Source organism: Ixodes scapularis, unplaced genomic scaffold, assembly GCF_016920785.2.
Source record: "Ixodes scapularis isolate PalLabHiFi unplaced genomic scaffold, ASM1692078v2 PGA_scaffold2__306_contigs__length_199485367, whole genome shotgun sequence".
Taxonomy (NCBI): Eukaryota; Metazoa; Arthropoda; class Arachnida; order Ixodida; family Ixodidae; genus Ixodes; species Ixodes scapularis.
Window position 1 is genome coordinate 145,136,518 of NW_024609857.1, and position 15,359 is coordinate 145,151,876.

A 15,359-nucleotide genomic window follows, 5' to 3' on the forward strand; every position below is an offset into this window, starting at 1 on the left:
ACCCAAGACTGGCTCGTGGTTACGCCGACGGCGACGGTGACGGCGACGCCGACGGCAACGCTGACGCCGCTCAAGCCGGAAACGGGCACCTAAGAGCTGCGCTCTAAAACATTCCACGTTAATTGATAGCCATCTTGGTTTGAGTCGTTCATAAGTGGGATTTTGAGCAATATGTTTTGCTTGTTCTTTCTATTATCTTTGAGCCAATTTTGTGTCCGCTTCATTCAAGGTTTATGAGCGCATGTGAGCCAAAATTAGGGACACAAAGCAGTGTCGAATTATGGTCCCCAACTAGCGGTGGGAGCATGCGCATGTGATATGAATTAAAAGACAATTACATTTTGAGATTGATTATTACAGTGTTGTGCAGACTCACCCCTGAGTCCTAAATTGCATGAACTTTTTGAAGTGTGGTGCATACACCGGTAAACCTTACAGTGCGAATATATCTTTTGTCTAGAGTAGAATTGCAATTGAATCGTTAGTTCGAAACCAGCACTACATTTTTCGGTTTTTGTAAGCAAAAGTTCTCATTATTTACATCAAATTGGGTCAAAGCTCTTGTGCTCGCCCTCACCAATGACCCATTTCTCGCATATGTACGATAAGCGCTAGACACGAGTTGATAAGTCGCCCGAGACATTTAATGATTCAGGCTTCCGTTATCGAGAAGTCCTCACTGCACAGTACAAAGTCCCTTTTGTAGCAGGGGCGGCTGACTGCGATCTTTCCAGCCTTTTTGTTTGTACTACGATCCGCGAGTAATACCGCGCCTTCGCGGTTTCGTCAGCGAAGAGCGTGCGTGCACGGCTTTGATCGTCGCTCGACGCTCATTCATTGATGTACTGTTCCTTCACTATAGTACTTGCGTTGATAAACAGTTGCGGAGATGAAGTAATATAAAATATGTGCATATTCTTATTTCGGCTCCCGCGTGGGAGCCGAAATTTTTTCTCCAAAGAAAGATGAATTTAGTACCTTATTTTCCCGTTTATTCGTCGCACGTTTGTCTTAGTGGCACCTCCCATAAACGTTTGTTTTCAGAAAAAAAAATTGCAAACGACCACATGTGTTGCGATTGAGAGCATAACTGCTGCGTTGTGGAAATACATGTTGAATTAAATTTGCTTCAGCCAGTAAGCTGTACAATGTTTTTAATGGGTTCTTTAATTGCAGTGAAATCAATGTAGGAGATGTGTGTGAGACGTGTGCTTTGGTGGGAATAATTGCATGAGATGTTGCATGTGTTGGAGACGAACACGGAGACGTGCTTTGCTTTGGCTGAAACAATTTTTTTACAAAAGGGCGCCCGTGGCCGCGCTTACGGTGGAAGGAGCGAGAGTACGTACCCGAGCTGTTCTGTAGAGGCGCGGAGAGCACACGAGAAGGGAAAATGGGAGGCGGCAGTGGGGAGGCGAGGGAGCGTGGCCGCAGAGCGCGACTACGGGGCATTTCGCGACAGCGGCTGCCAGCGTCGTTGCAGCAACAATAACGGAGGCCTACTTAGGGGGATGAGAGGAGGGAGCGAGAGAGAGAGAGCATTGCTGTGCGTGAGGAACGACGGGCAGAGAAAGAGCAGTGCCTCTGCTGGTGCATTGGGGTTTTGCGTTCGTACACGAGCAGTTTTTGTCTGGAAGGGTCACGAACCGCTACCACTGTGAAAAGTCGGTATATAAGTCGCACGCCTTCATGTGCAAGATTGGCGCGGCGAAACTGCATTGCAAAGAGTCGCATATGTGTATTATGATCGCAGTATAGGTGCGAGCGAGAGTAAGTTTCAAGGCCCTCGTCAACGAATCGAACGAGAAATTTAACCCCCGTGTCAAAATTTCGCAGTCAATATCCAACAAAAAAGACGATAAGTCGCACCGTTGTACAGGACGTACCAACGAAAATTTGTGAGAAGAAAAAAAAAAGAAAAGAACAAGCCCCGCGATTAATGCACCAGAAAATCCGGTAATAATATTTTTATTTTAAATTTCCTGAGTCGAAAAAGAATGGGACCAGGGGGGGGGGGGGGGGGAGGGGAAGTAGGTCGAGGTTAAAAGAATTTACCTGACGATGCCGTGCTATGAGCTGGTTCATCATTAGAGGAGCGCGGAGCAGACGACGGCGAAGGAGGGTGTGGAAAGGTTGGCGTGTCCCATTAAACTGAAAGGCACCCGATGGAGGCTCGTCTTTGAGGTTGGTCGCCCAACAAAAGATGGTGTCAGAGGTCCGTCAATGTGGTGCTGCCTGGGGAGGAGCTATATATACGCAAGCAATGGCTATGTCGACATTTGAGTCAACCTCCCGAGCCGTACACCTTCACATACCTGCAAAAATGGCTCCCGAGGAACCGCCGCCTGGAACGGTTTCGAGTCGTGAGTGATTTCGCTACAAAACCAGATGCTGAGCAGGTCAATGCAAATTCTCTAATTTACTGTGTGGGTGGAAAGGGAAATTACATTCTGCTATACTACATTTAAGCGAAACCCCAATGATTCAATACTACATGGTCATCCTAGCATTTGGAAACCATTTCGTAGTCAAACGCAAGATCGTCTATGAGCGAGCCCTTTTCTATCGGGGATATCAACAGCAAAGAAAAATTGTTGAAGAGTTCATCACAGATCTGCACAAGATTTCTAAGTTCCGCAACCTTGACGCACTTCATGAAGAAATGATCCGTGACAGGATAGTAGTACGCACCAGAGATCACTAGCCTTCTGAGAGGACGCAGCTTGATCCCGACTTGACACTTAAAAAAAACAAAAAAACTACAAATATGGTCCGACAGTCTGAGGTGGTGAAAGACCAATAGATCAGGGTCAATAAGTCCAAAAACATCAACGTGGATCGTCATTCCACTCTAAGCAAGGTCCCTCCACGAGACGAGAACCGAGGAGGAATACCGAACAAGAAAATGGTGCCCAAATCAACGTACTTCCAAACACCGACTGGACACTGCTCACGCTATGGTTACAGATAGCCTTCGAAAGAACATTGTCCGGCACGAAAGGCGTCATGTAGCACATGTCGTAAGACTGAATGTTACGCCCATCAATGCGGGAACTCCGCAGCACTGAACCGAGTTTCAAGCACAGGGTCTGATTTTGGCGTTGACATCGACCTGGGTAAACGGTGAATCGCAAAGTGCGAGTTCGCGAGGTGTCAATTGTCCTCAAGGTCGACACTGGCGCAGACGTGACAGTCATTCCCGCCGTGACACACGAAACGCATTTTTTGGCCACAGCCCTGAAGAGGCCCATGGAGGTCCTGAAGGGCTTTGGGTGCTATGAATTAAACCTGCTGACAATTATCATGGAGGACATGACCGACAAAACCAAGTCAACAAAAGTGGATCTCTACGTTGTTAACTACTGGCATCAATCTCTTCTTTCAAGAAATGCCATTGAGAAACTAGGCATAGGCATTGTACGAAAGTTTTATGACGTCGCAGCTTCACACGCTGAAAACATCAAGTCAGGACGTGAGTTTCCCAAACTATTTGCTGGGCTGGGGCATATCAAGGTTGCTTACAAAAAAGAACTAAGAGATGGTGCGCTCCCTTTTGCATTGATGGCGCCTCGGAGGGTAGCCATTTTTCGCTAAACAGGCTAAAGAAGAAGCTCGAGGAGATGTTCAGAATAAAAGTTATAGAATCCGTATAGAAACCGACAGAGTGGTGCACTGCGATGGTTATTGTAAGAACAACGATTGCAGACGTGCGCATCTGCATCGATTTGATCGAGCTGTACAAGGACGTAATAAGAGAAGTGCATCCTTTACTAATCTGAGAACACGTGTTGGAACAGCTAGCTGGAGTTAAGTACATTTCTAAAATTTATACTAACTCTGGATATTGGCAGTTCAAGCTAGCCGAGGAATCCCAACATCTGACGACCTTGATAACTCCTTTTTCCAGATTAAAATTACGGAAGTTACCTTTCAGCATAACATCTGTACCGGAAATTTTCCAAAAAAGACCGACACAGTTCCTCAGCGAACTCTAACGAGTCCTGTGTAACATGGGGAATATACTCATCTAGTTGAGCTCTTCAGAAGAACACCATGAAAGGCTTCGAAAGATCCTCCATTTCCTTCAGGAAAGAAACATGGCATTGAATCCCAGATAAGTTCGAATTTTGTGTTCACCAAGTCAAGTTCCTATGAACCACCATTGAGCAGGAGGGCATCCGTCCGGATCCTGACAAAATGAAAACGACGGTGGACATGAAAGTGACGTCAAACATGTCTGAATTCAGGAGTCCCTTTGGAATGTCAGATTACCTCACTAATCCCAGGCACGTGACAAATTGCGTGCCCACTGAACTCCCTGTTAAGCTTGAAAGTCGAGCGGGTCTGGGCAAGTAGACTACGACAAAGGTTTCAAGAGATTAAACGCTTAATGACAAGAAGTCCAGTACACCTTTCGATCCAAGGAAACACATAATAATTTCGGAGGATGGCTCACTGTATAGGTGACGAGCAGTACTACGCCTACGGCAAGAAGGTAGACCACCGACCAGTCGCCTATGCGTCGAGGACCCTACCTGAAACCAAATGAACACGAAGCCTGCTTCTACCCGAAGCAGGTTTCGTCTTTCCTTCCTCTTTGTTTGAGTGTAACCTTCCTCCATCATGTCAACGGGCCTTAGCGTTTTTCACGCTGTGCAAGATTGACCATCGACTTGGTGAACTACAGCGGGACATGAGTTACTTTTGGCTCTGCTTGAAAAACAGTCCGTGGATTCCGGGTTCTCCGTGTACCTGACTCGGCAAAACATTCCTTTGAGTCACCAAAAACAGATCGTCAAGTTCTATCGGAATGGGGCAAGTCAACAGCTTCGTGAGTTTTTTTAGCTTGCTGATGTGAAGGGGAAAAGTGTGTTGGGTGATGGATTTTAGAACTCTGTAGAGTTCATCAGCTCGAACTCGTTGCGGATCGCAAGATTCCAGTCAATGTGGGCCTCCAAGAAAAAAGAGGTCCTAAGAAAACAAGACAGAAGCAACGAAAGGTCAGCGGAATCAGTTTCTGTGGATAAGTATTTTAATCTGGGAGGAGTTCGTGTGTCACAAAAATCACAAGCAATTTCGAAAGAGGATTCAAAATTCTGCCTTGATGTGAAACCCTCACGTTTTGATTTGTGCTCGTGTGTGTAGGCTATTGGCAACATAATTTCAACCCCAGAGGACAGAACTTCATTTGTAAATGAATCCTTGAGTAGAATGGGCGATCTGGTAGATTCGTTCCTCCCTGTTGAGCGGAAAAATTTTGTTAAGGTGTCAGAACTGAAGAGTGCATTGACAGGTAAGACATTGACCCTGCTCGAAACTGACAAGAGTGGCTTATTTGCGGTGCTCCCAAATTGTATCAACAATGAAAAACGGTGTTTTCAGCTTTAGAGCTGTCTGTTAAAAGTAAAGTGGATGTGGTTGGTGTCAAACGGGAAGTGTGCAAGATTTTGGACAATGAAGAAAGGATCGCAACTTTAAACGAATTCAGGAGTGTGCCGCGGTTTTCATTTGGAGTGGAGTTTCTAGTAAATGATCTCAAGGTAGGTTGTCTTTTCATGTGGTAATGAATGAAAACGGGTAATGGCAGGAAAGACTCACGGTGTTCACTCAAAATTGTTTGGGACAAATCGCCCTAAAAAGAAGTATTGCCCTCCGAAACCCTGAGGAGTTGTTGGAGGGTCTTTCTCTTTTGCATCGGAGCGCTTGCACGGTAGTGTCTTTGGATATAAAGGATTTGTATTACTCTTTAGAGAGTCGCATTTTATTGGAAATAGTGAGGGAGCTATTGGAGCTTAATTTGGTTTCGTTGCAAAGTAAGGCAGAAATTTCGGTTGACTGCTTACTGGAACTCCGGACATGTTATCTGAAACCGACGGTAGTAAAGTTTAATAGTGAGGTTTTGATCCAACGGAAGAATGTATGCGTTGGTGCAGCAGTGGCCCAATATTCTAAAACTTTTATCTGAACATCCTTGACAGAAAGATAACGGTTTTTGTTGACTCTCTGGGCGTTAGGAACTTGGTAAGGAGGTTTGTGGATGATTCTTTGATTTGCACTCCGAACGAAATTTTGCGATGGGGGTCCGAAGCCTTATTTTGAAGGCTGCGCCAGAGTGCAAATTCACATCAGCGTCTGTTAGCAATGGGAAGTTACAGTTTTTAGATCTGCAGTTATTGACTGAGGATGGGCTTGCTTTATTAACGTAGAGGCCTGCCTCGCCGTTCGGCATTATAGCAGGGGTGAGTACATAAAATACATTAAATTCAAACAAAAACATCGAAACACAAACAAGCTTGTATAAACGTTGAACACATCCCTCAATAACCAACCTATTCCATTCTTATATAGTTTCTGAAAAAAAACGCAAAAACATCAGTACGGCAAAAGTAGGGTCGGATTTTGTTCTGGTGGTCCGCCCTCCCCGATATATAAAAAGGTTCCTATAAAAACGGCGGGCGGCGACCCAGACGACCAAGTCCAGTATACGGAGTGTGTTTGGCGTTTGTGTTGATAGATGGCGTCGGGAGCAGGGTCTGAAGGTGCAGCCGACCAGCGAAACATAGCAGACGACACGCAGACGAAATCCGTTGGCAGCACAAGCGCCGCCGTTATGCAGACGCGTGTTTTTTACTTTCAGTTTTGTTTTTATTGCTCGCATTTATTTTTTAACCGAAGGTACATTTCAAAAAGATTATATTCATTTTAATAAACCACGGTGGTCGTGAGCCGTCGTGATAATGAGGTAGCGCCATCTATCCATACGAATGCCAAACACACCTCGCTACTGGACCCCTGTCATCTGTCACCCCTGTCATCACCCGCCGTAGACCCTGGCAAGTTTCTTGGCCTTATTTTTTACAGAAACAGAGCTACGATTTGTAATTTTACAAGAAAAAACCGACCTGTGAATTACACCTGTGACGAAAAGTTTAGATTGCTACGTGCAGGCGTCGATTTTTACGGTCAATTTTAGATCGAGCCTGGTGACTTGAATCACCCTATATATCATATAAAAATTTTAGCCTAGACATTTTTCAGCGTTCAACTAATGACTCCCACTTTAAATTATTCTTCACGGTGGCCCCACACAACTGTTGCATATTCAATACAGGGGCGAATGAACGTAAAGTACAAAGTTTCTTTAAATTTGCAGCAACCATGTCAAAAATTTCGTCGTATACAATTAAGCCTGCGTACAGCCTTCAGAATTATCATTTCCACATGAGCTTTCCACGTTAAATCGCTAAACAGAATGACAACCAAGTATTTTACGCTTGATTTAGCTTGAATTATTTCATTATTATGTAGGTAGAGCCAATATGCTTGGCCTTATAGAAAGCAAACTGCAAAGAGAGTGCTGTGTGCAAGAAGTGCTCATTCTAAACTCGTAAAAAGGGGGGTAGTAAAATTATTATTCGGCAATGCACTGAAAAAAATCATGTTTCCATTGTGTCGGAAATGCGCCTGGACTGTAAATCGAACGTCTAAAATCCGCTGGTTACAGCTTGGGTTTATTGGTTCGAACATGCGGGGACAACTGGTGGGCCCAAACAAGAAGTGAACAACCCCCCCCCCCCCCGCCCCCAGCCCCCTCCTCCCCCCTCAAAAAAAAAAAAATGAAAGCCGTTTACAACTCCCTGTAACGACGGATGAATGCGCAGCTCTTGAGGAGGAGGATGGAAGGGTACTCAGGGATAGGATGGGAGGGTACTGGGGATAAAAGACTCCCTGAGGTCACGTGACCTCGGAAAGGGGTCACGTGACCTCAGGAAAGGTCATGTGACCTTAGGGGATCACGTGACCTCAGGGAAGGTCATGTGACCTTAGGGGATCACGTGACCTCAGGGGAGTCGCGTGCCCTCAGGGGGGTCTCGTCCTCAGGGGGTCGCATGACCTCAAGGGGGTCGCACGAGCTGAGGGTGTCACGTGACCTAAATGTAGCGGGCATTTTTTTCTGCTAAATTTAGGGGGGAACTTTTTCTGCTAAATCCAGCGGGGAAATTTTTCCGCTAAATTTGGCGGGGAAAATTTTCAACTAAATTTGGCGGGGAAATTTCTCCGCTAAATTTAGCGGGGAAAATTTTTCGCTAAATTTCAAGGTGGAAATATTTTCCGCTAAATTTAGCGGGGAAATTTCTCCGCTAAATTTTTCCGCTTAATAAAGTTTTTCGCTAAATTTAGCGGGGAAATTTACCCATAATGCGCCGCGCGGTTATGCCGACGGCGACGGCGACAGCGACGGCGACGCCGCTCAAGCCGGAAATGGGCGCCTAAAAGAGCTGCGCTCTAAAATGAAAGCCGTTTACAATCCCCTAGTGTCTACATTTGTGTAAAATAAATATTTCCGAAGCGCAGAGGTGGCGTAAACAAAAGGAAATATTTTTGTCGAACCAGTGTGACCAGTTCAACCACCATGACCAGTTCAACCATCATGACCAGTCAACCAGTATGACCAGTTCTACCGCCATCACCAGTCAACCAGTGTAACCAGTTCGAATCACGTTGACCAGTTCAACCATTACTAAACTGGTCAAACTGGAGCAATAACCAAGTTTGAAACTGGTACCAGTTTGAACTAGTCTTTCCAATAGGAATACCACTTTTTTTTTTCCAGGTTGTGTAGTTCTCCATATGAACTTGATTGCTCAGGAAGTTAGAGATTGCTTTCCACGTGAAAGCTGAACGTGGTGAAAGGTGAACAGGCTTGAAGAAACTTCAAAGGCATTTTTTAAACTTCCCTTGTTAAAATCGTTTCGTATCATAAGTCCCAAGTTGGTTTCACTGTAGTGCCCGCCAGAGTTAAGATGAGGCTCCTGCAATGCGCTTACATGAAACTCGTAGTTTGCTGAAATTGGAAGGTTTATTGTGTCATCGCATTCTGTTCATAACCTAATCACATTCCACTTTTTTTTTCAGGTTTTGTAGTTCTCCATGCGGACTTGAATACTCCGGAAGTTAGATTGCCTTCCAAATGAAAGCTAGACGTGGCCCACTAATTATTCCTCAAGAATAAAGGTATGAACATGTTTCACTTCGTACTGCATCTTACGTGCACTTGCTTGAAATTTCTTACTAACACGTAGTCTTGTGCGAATAGATGATTTTGAGTTCGAGGCGACTAGAGGTATTGGCCAAATATTTTTCGATTTGAATATCGAACAGTTTTTCCACGCTTTTTACTATCATTGCATAATCCTTAGACGAAAACCCAGCTAAACTTGTGAAGGTTGTTCCACTTGTTCGTTTATAAGCCAAGTATATTCTATCTATATTTATGAACTGGGACCTCAGAAGTTCTGATGTCTTGGAATGGCAAGTAAACGATGGATTTGACATAAAATGAATCCTATAGAGATGCCAAATTGAGTGAATTTAGAAATCTTGCTATAAAAATCATCTTTCGTTAATTTGAGTTAAAAAATGAAAGCCGTTTACAATTCCCTGTAACGCCGGATTAGAGCGCAGCTCTTGAGGAGGAGGATGGAAGAGAGTCACCTATCCCTCAGAGAGTCACCTATCCTTCAGTATACTGAGGGATAGGTGACTCCCTGAGGTCACGTGACCTCGTGGGGGGGGGGGGGAGGGGGTCACATGACCTCAGGGGGGTGATCCTCATGAGGGTAATTCTCATAACCATCGTGACCCTTGTGAGGGTGAGCCTCGTGAGAGTAACCCTTGTGACCCTCGTGAGGGTAACCCTTTCGAGGGTAACTAACTCTCGCAACCCTTGTGAGGGTAACGTTCGTGACCCTGGTGAGGATAACCCTCGTAACCTTCACGAAGGTAACCCTCGTGACGTCATTATGGGAAACTTCCCATAACGCAACGCGCGATTACGGCGACGCCGACGCCGCTCAAGCCGGAAACGGGTGCCTAGGAGCTGCGCTCTAAAAGAATGAATCGCGCATGAGGAACGCAGGTCGTAAGGGCCTCTTTGCTTAACATAGTATAGTCTTGCATAACAGTCAGTTTGATTTTGAAACTTTTACTACAAAGTAGATATACACATTCACAAAGTTTCCATTTATTTTCAAATGCAGCCGGCACGCGTGCACCACCCCGCGTTCAATGTATGCTTTTCTTCCAAGCACGCAATTGCGATATTTCTACTTTTCCAAGTGTTTATCGTGGCTGATTATCCTGTTGAGTGCGCTTCTTAACAATCACCGTTGCACTGCGGAGAAGCAACACCCGCGGAGCTCGCTTCCGCAGGTATTGCTTTTTCGCAGTGCAACAGTGCTCGGTAAGAAGCGTACTCAACAGGATAATCAGCCACGATAAACACTTTGAAAAACACGAATAGTGCAGTTCTTCTCAAAGCGAATATAGAAAAGTGTATTATTTGAAACTATACTGTTCTAAATTCCGAATATTCGCACAACCCCACTAACACGGTGTTTAAATATGCCTGGGAGGCACAGCTGGCAGTAACTTCTGTAACTAACTCGTGACAAAAGGCTTGAAGTAACTCATTGGACGCGGAAATTCTGTCTTCAAAGGCATTTCTCTAGCTTCCCTCGTTAAAATGATTTCATATTATAAGTCACAAGTTGGTTTTACTTTTTAGTGCCCACCAGAGTTCAGCTGAGGCTCCTTCAATGCCCTTACATGTAACTCATAGTTTGCGGAAATTGGGAGGTTTATTCTGTCATCACATTCTGATTATAATCTAACCACATTCTAAATTTTTTTCTTTTGTTTTCCAGGTTCTGTAATTCTTCATATGGATTTCATTGCTCAGGAAATTAGAGATTGCCTTCCACATGAAAGCTCGAAATGGCCCACTAATTATTTCTTAACAATAAAGGTATGAACATGTTTTACTTAATACAGTGTCTTGTGTGCACTTCCTCGAAATTTCTAACACAGTGTTTATGCCGCTGTTAAACTCTGGGATGCGCAGCTGGCATTAACTCCCGAAAGCAACTTGGACCCGCAGCCTAGTCACATTTCCTGGGCACTAGATATTTAATTTGAATTGTTCCCGCATCAAAAATTAGTTTACGTGTTCTCTGTAACTTGCAGCGGCAGAAAGCTGTAACTGCCAATCACTGAGCCGCACGTCATGCGAGACGACGGGAATCGTTCCGACATTAAACATTATCTGGCGTGTTGTCCGCGCATTGCAACAATGGCCAGAGCCTGTTAAACTGTTAGTTGCAGTGATTTAACAAAACAGATATCTCAGTGAACAATAAATAAGCAGTAAAATGCTACATTTATTGTTCACTAAGACATCCGTTTTGTTAAGTCACTGCAGCTAGCAGTTCAACAGGCTGTGGCCGTCGCTGCAAGGTGTGGGCAACACGCCAGCTAATTTTTGATGCCGGAACAACTCCCGTATCTGTGGATCACGTGCATGAGAGTTACGGTTTTATGCCATGCTTCTACGGGTCAAGTTACAGGCAAAAACCGTAGGGCCTCATTACTGTCATGCACGTAATACCTAGTTAATGCTGTGACCGTTATGCTAGACAGCAGAAATTGTGCCGGCATCAAAAATTAACTGGCAATTTCAATAGTTTGACGGGATTTTTTTTTAAAGTGCAGTTACGCCGACGGCGACGCCGCTCAAGCCTGAAACGGGTGCCTAAGGCCTCATCCAAACAGCCTTTTTCTTCCCCGGCCGGGCGATAGCGCCGGCCGTCCTTTCCGCCGGGGGAGAAGGTTTGGGAACCGGTTTCCGACCGAAATCGAGCCGCCAGAACCCAAATGAGCCGAACCTCGATGTCCTATTTCTCGGGGCCGGCGGGACACCGGGAAAGCCGTCGCCCCGCCCGATCGAGGGACGACCAACCACAAAATAGGAAACTTTCGCTGAATCTGGCGGATTCTTAAAAGTTGGGGGACCGTGGGCACTGCTGCGGGAGTGGGAATTGACCGCACTGTGCCCTAACGACGAAGCCAACAAAGCTCTTTTTAAAAAGCAGCGAGGCCAGCGAGTCGACGGGCGCATTGTGTGATATTTACGGCTCTTGAACAACTGGCAAAAAGAGATTAGGATTTACCGCTGAGCTGCTGCTCGAAATGGTCAGATCCCGTCGGTTGCTTTGCGATAGGCGTAAATGCGATTCTAAGGAAGAACAGCCGAAGAAAGAAAATACGGTCGTCGATCATTGGGGACGAAATGTGGCGTAAGGAGTGATTGATGTGAAACGTGCTCGCGGTGGATATTGGTGTTTTTGTTTCGAAACGTGGAAACGAATAAAATGTTTTCAAACATGCAAGATCGTTATCGGCGGCCTAAACGTAAGCTCCAAGAAACAAAACAGTTGTGGGTGCGCCCATCGACGCCGATCGTCCGCTACATTTGGTGGTCGACGCAGCCACAAAGCAGCCAAAAATACGGGATTACAAGATTGGTAGTAGAGATCGAGGGAAGTGTGAAATTGCGCACGAAATTAATAGGTTATACAGGTTATACAGTCTTTCGGGACACAAACGTTTTACGCGGAATTTGAAAGGTTTCTAAGCTAGGTGGCGCAAGCTACCACCCAATATAAGGGGACACCGCCGCCAGCATTCATCTATTTACGTAGCCACCGCCCGCAGCTTCGTCGCCGCTGGTTCGAACATTCCTCCGCCCCCGCACCGTCCCGCTTTCGGCACGGCGCCGACGGCGCTTTCGCCGGGACGAGGCGAGACGCCGGGTGTGTGAACGAAAGAGCTTCGCTCTAAAAGAAAAAATCTTGCTGTGGTTCTACACTTTTGTGTTTTCGCGCTTTGTCTGACAGGTTTAGGTGCAAAATTCAACGTGAGTGGGGATTTTAGGATGGATTTCATGTTAAGTCAGCTCACATCTTTTGCATTTGAGCCTGAGAGTTGCTGTGGCAAGAAGCACAGGGATCCTTCAGGGAATTGTCACGGAAGGGGTTTATAAGGTGCCTTTAGAATGCGGGTTGTGTTATGTAGGGCAGACGGGGCGGTGTGTGAATGACCGTCTGACAGAACACAAGATGAATGTTAGACATAACTCGAAAAATTCTTAACTAGCAAAACACATTGGCTCTTTTCATTCGTGTTCCCTCTTTGGTAAGGGACCTCCATCCTGTATAACGAAAAAATACGTTTAGGCGACTAATTATGGAAACTGTTTGTATAAGCAAACACGGTAATTGCATAAGTCAACCACCTCTGGTTCTAAGTGATAGGATGAAGAAGGTCTTGCTCTACGATAACGTGTGGCTGGGTGAGAGGGGGGAGGGGGTTTAAGCGGTTTGCTCTAAGAGTTCAATTTGCGGTTTACGTTGTAAGAGACTTTCGTTGGTCGCTTGACAGGTGACGTCGCGCTTGATTTTCAGTTCATTGGATATCTGTCTTTCCGCACCAGGTGCATGGGGCGTTTGGTAGAGGCTTAGCCGGTCCGACTGTTGGTCGTGTTAAGTCGTGGTTTGTTCATTATTGTCCCTCTTTCCCTATCTTTCGTCTCAAAGTGCATTTGTTGGTGCTTCCGTGTCAATGAACTCAGCTGCGTTTGAAAACTTGTGTTGTCTTGTCCGTTTTTTTATTTCCTTATCTCTCGGGGTTTTCAACTATGTGTATTCCGTCCTGCCAGCGTTCTTTTTTAGTGTAGCAATATCATATATTTTGTTTCCGCGTTCTGACGTAACTAGCCCCGCTAACAATGCGAAGCACTTAGCGCTCCTCACATGCGTACCTCGGTAAAGATTGCAGATGCATAAGCTGCCGCGGCAACGGCAGCGTGCGAAGTCTTTCATATATAAAAAAAAAAGGCTTGGGTACCGTGCATTTACTTTTCTTTCGCAAATCTTTCGGTATAGACCTTTTCCTGTTTACAAACATGAAATGCCGCTTGCGTCCCAAGCAACCTCCGGTCGCACCGTCTTTGCAAGCCTGTTGAGCTTGCTTATGTCATCAGTGCTAGAAAGTATAAATGCTACACGGAAAACAAAGTTAAAGATTTAACGAGGGCTTCCGGCTGTACAATATTACATGTTGAAGGAGGCAAGTTGGTTTACAAGAACACTCGAAACATTTTTACAGATCTTGCTCTCCTTCGTTCTTTTGGCGTTCACCTGGAGTATTGGTGGTTAAACGTTTCATCTACATTTCAACCAGCGGTGTTAAGGCGTCCTTTATTCATTCTTTTTATAAACCAGATTTCTGGGACGTGAAAGACTGGAGCACCACCTGGTGGCGTTTGCCTTCAAAAAGGGTCTACGCAAGGATACCACAGTAAAGCTGCGTATCGTTCCAGGTGATACCTCAGCTTTACTGTCCAACAACCTTCAAAGCGTGGATTGGAGCCCCAACTTTTTTTAAGATGTTTAGCATTGTGGCCATTACTTCAAGGCAAATAAGAATTTTTGTAAATATTTTTTTTTAAATATTGCGAAGCTGTTTGAAACGATCTCGCATGTTCTAGGCTAGTACTTGTGAGAAAATATTTTTCATATTAGACGACATAATTTAATTAACATTATTTAGGTTTGTCCTGCAGAATTTAGTTATATAAGGAGACTTGTGTGTTCGAGTATAAACATTGGTATGAAATTCTTAATCTTGCTACAATAAAATATAAAGTAGCTGAAAACCGTGATTAAATATTACGCATATACAAATTAATTAACAAAATGAAGACGCAGAAGCCAAACCGGCAATCTTATAATCAATATGAGCCTAAACATCCGATCCGGACTTTTTCGGAGTCTGCGTTCCCCTCACAAGTTCTGTTATTCCTCAATTAGTCCAAGGGTCCAAGCATAAAGCCTCTGAATCTTTTTTTTTTCTAGTTCAGACCACAGCTCTCCAATAACTGGCAGGGACGCCAAATGAGCATGAAGGACAGTTTGCGCTCATATTGAGCGCCATAGTGCTTAAGCGTATCCCATTTATAAATGCAATGACCGAATGTAGAGACAATAGCCAAAATAAAATAGTCACCTAAAACAGAGGGCACACCGATACATATATTAACCACATTTAAGCATTTCGGTCTGTAAATACTTTTGAAGACGTAGTTGAGCACGATGGCAGGGGTGTTTGCGGCGTCCACTTGAAACCGAATCTCTCTTCTTAAAATAGGCTGACTCCGAGGCGGCCGCGTTTCGTGCAGAGTTTTTCTCTTGCTTCACTTTTTATCTTTCGAGATTGCGAGGAACCAGAGTGCAGGAGCCTCAGACGTATCAGTGACGAGCAAAGGAAAAAGTAAACAGAACGGGAAAAAAAATTCTGCCGAAATTTCTCTCGCGTCTACTGCTTTATTCTCGAAGAAGTGCGTGAGAATTTCGCGCAGAGGTTATATTTAACAAAGCATGGTAAGTGCAACCTCTCAGCATGTTTCCACGGGGTGAACATTCCCGAAAACCCTCTTTGCCCAAGAGCAAGCAGATCAATTC